Source organism: Panthera uncia, assembly GCF_023721935.1.
Source record: "Panthera uncia isolate 11264 chromosome A1 unlocalized genomic scaffold, Puncia_PCG_1.0 HiC_scaffold_17, whole genome shotgun sequence".
Classification (NCBI taxonomy): domain Eukaryota; kingdom Metazoa; phylum Chordata; class Mammalia; order Carnivora; family Felidae; genus Panthera; species Panthera uncia.
This window is the reverse complement of record NW_026057577.1, coordinates 110,172,850-110,174,720: the sequence shown is the minus strand read 5'-3', so window position 1 is coordinate 110,174,720 and position 1,871 is coordinate 110,172,850. Positions and strand designations below refer to the sequence as shown.

Below are 1,871 nucleotides of genomic sequence, written 5' to 3'. Positions count from 1 at the left end.
TTGAGTATTTTGAATATGATGCACCAAACAGAAGGACTGCCTAACTCCTAACTCCTATATAACTTAGGAAGAAAACAATGATTTTATGAATAATTTTATCAAAATTAATGATTACCCCAAGGAATCAAAATTAGTAGAGGGGCACCTGGATGATTCAGTTGGTTGAGTGTCTGACTTCAGCTCAGGTCATGGTCTCACAGTTCCTGAGTTCAAGCCCCACATTGGGCTCGCTGCTATCAGCATAGAGCCCACCTTGGATCCTCTGTTCCCCTCTCTCTCTGTCCCTCCCCCTGCTCATTCTCTCTCTCTCAAAAATGAATAAATGTTTATTTTTTTAAAGTAGTAGAAAAAGACAAGAACAAGAAAATTTAAAGACCCGAGATAATTGAAATTTTGGAGAAAATAAGATAATAATGAGAAACTGAGCATAAGAATTCATAGCAATTTCAGAAGCACACCAAAAGCCAGTTGAATGGCACAGCTCTGATCAAAAGTCCTTACACTACCCACAGAAGTCAAATTGTCAAAGTAGATCCCTAGAAATTATACACTTTACTTAATAGCGTGTCAGCCTTGCCCAGGGGCCATGCTAATCTTCTCTGCATTATTCCAGTTTTAGTACATATGCTGCTGAAGTGAGCACTGCTGTGTACTTAATAGCAAATTTTACTAATAATTAGTGAAGGATACAAGCAAAAAAGCAGGCACAAAGATAGCGATATCTATCTCTGGAGGAGTCCAAACTATCATCTGTGCCTCCAAAAAATAGATTTTTGCACTGGGATATATTTTGTTTTCAGAATAAGAGATGAATATTCACTGTGTGTGTTGTACAGTTTGCCTGAGGAAGCTGTTTAAGTTCAGAGCCTCTTAGTTTTTACATTCCATCAGTTACACAGGGAACCTATGTGACTAACTTCTGTTCTCTGAGTTATGACCCCTAATCCATATATTCCAGGTTAGTTTATAATAAGCAATGCAAAAATGCTCCTAAAAACATTCTTAGATGAGAACTTCTTTGGTTATCTTCCTACTTGTAAATTCCATCAGAGTGGAGGAGAGAGTTACAGAGCTATTTTTAGTTCTTTATTCTTTCTTTCTTTCTTTCTTTCTTTCTTTCTTTCTTTCTTTCTTTCTTTCTTTGCAGGGACCTGCATGAATTGCAGTAATGACAGTGGCAGGGAGAGTGAATTCACTGAGAGTGAATTAGAATATGTCAGAACATCCAGAGCTCCCCAGACACCATACTGTGCATTGTGGAATGTGGCTTCTCTTAAGGTACTTGGGGAAAGACAATGACACATTTCTGAGCATGCATGAAAGGAACACTGGGCTCCAGTGAGAATGTTTCTGACCCTCACCTCTCTTAACCATCCTCTGGGCTCATAGTTCTTCATAATCTAGAACTTCTTTTAATATATCTTCCAGCTGTCATCTCTGTCTACACTGAGGATCAGTGGGGCACGCAATGCAAAGCAGGGAGCAAAGAAAGCTAAAGGCAGCAGGCATGACAGATGGGATGAATATACTTAGAGTAAATTATAAATACAAATGATATATTGATCAGTTTGCATCTGATCAAATTGAAGCATGTTTCAATATATGCAGTACATCGGACTTGAGTGAGGCAGAAAATTATAAACAATGGGGGTAAATTAGAAGAAGCATTCAGAGACACACGGATGTTCCAATGGCTCTTGATATTCACATTTCCAAACTTGGATTTTATATACTATCTTCTCAAAAGAACAAAACAATAAGCTCAATCACATACAAAAATATCATACATCATAAAGCTGATGCTTCATACCAGCCTAGGAAAGATGAAATGTTCAATAATTAGACTTGAGACTTGAGACTACTGGATAGCC

The 1,871-nt window shown here is 37.8% G+C and overlaps 1 non-coding gene across 1 annotated transcript; it reads right to left on the bottom strand.

Annotated features, from left to right (window-relative positions):
* Positions 1-536: 536 nt before the first annotated feature.
* LOC125935836 (U6 spliceosomal RNA) lies at positions 537-643 on the bottom strand. The gene has a single exon (XR_007461821.1). It is a non-coding gene; the product is annotated as a U6 spliceosomal RNA (small nuclear RNA).
* Between the last annotated feature and the right edge of the window lie 1,228 nt (positions 644-1,871).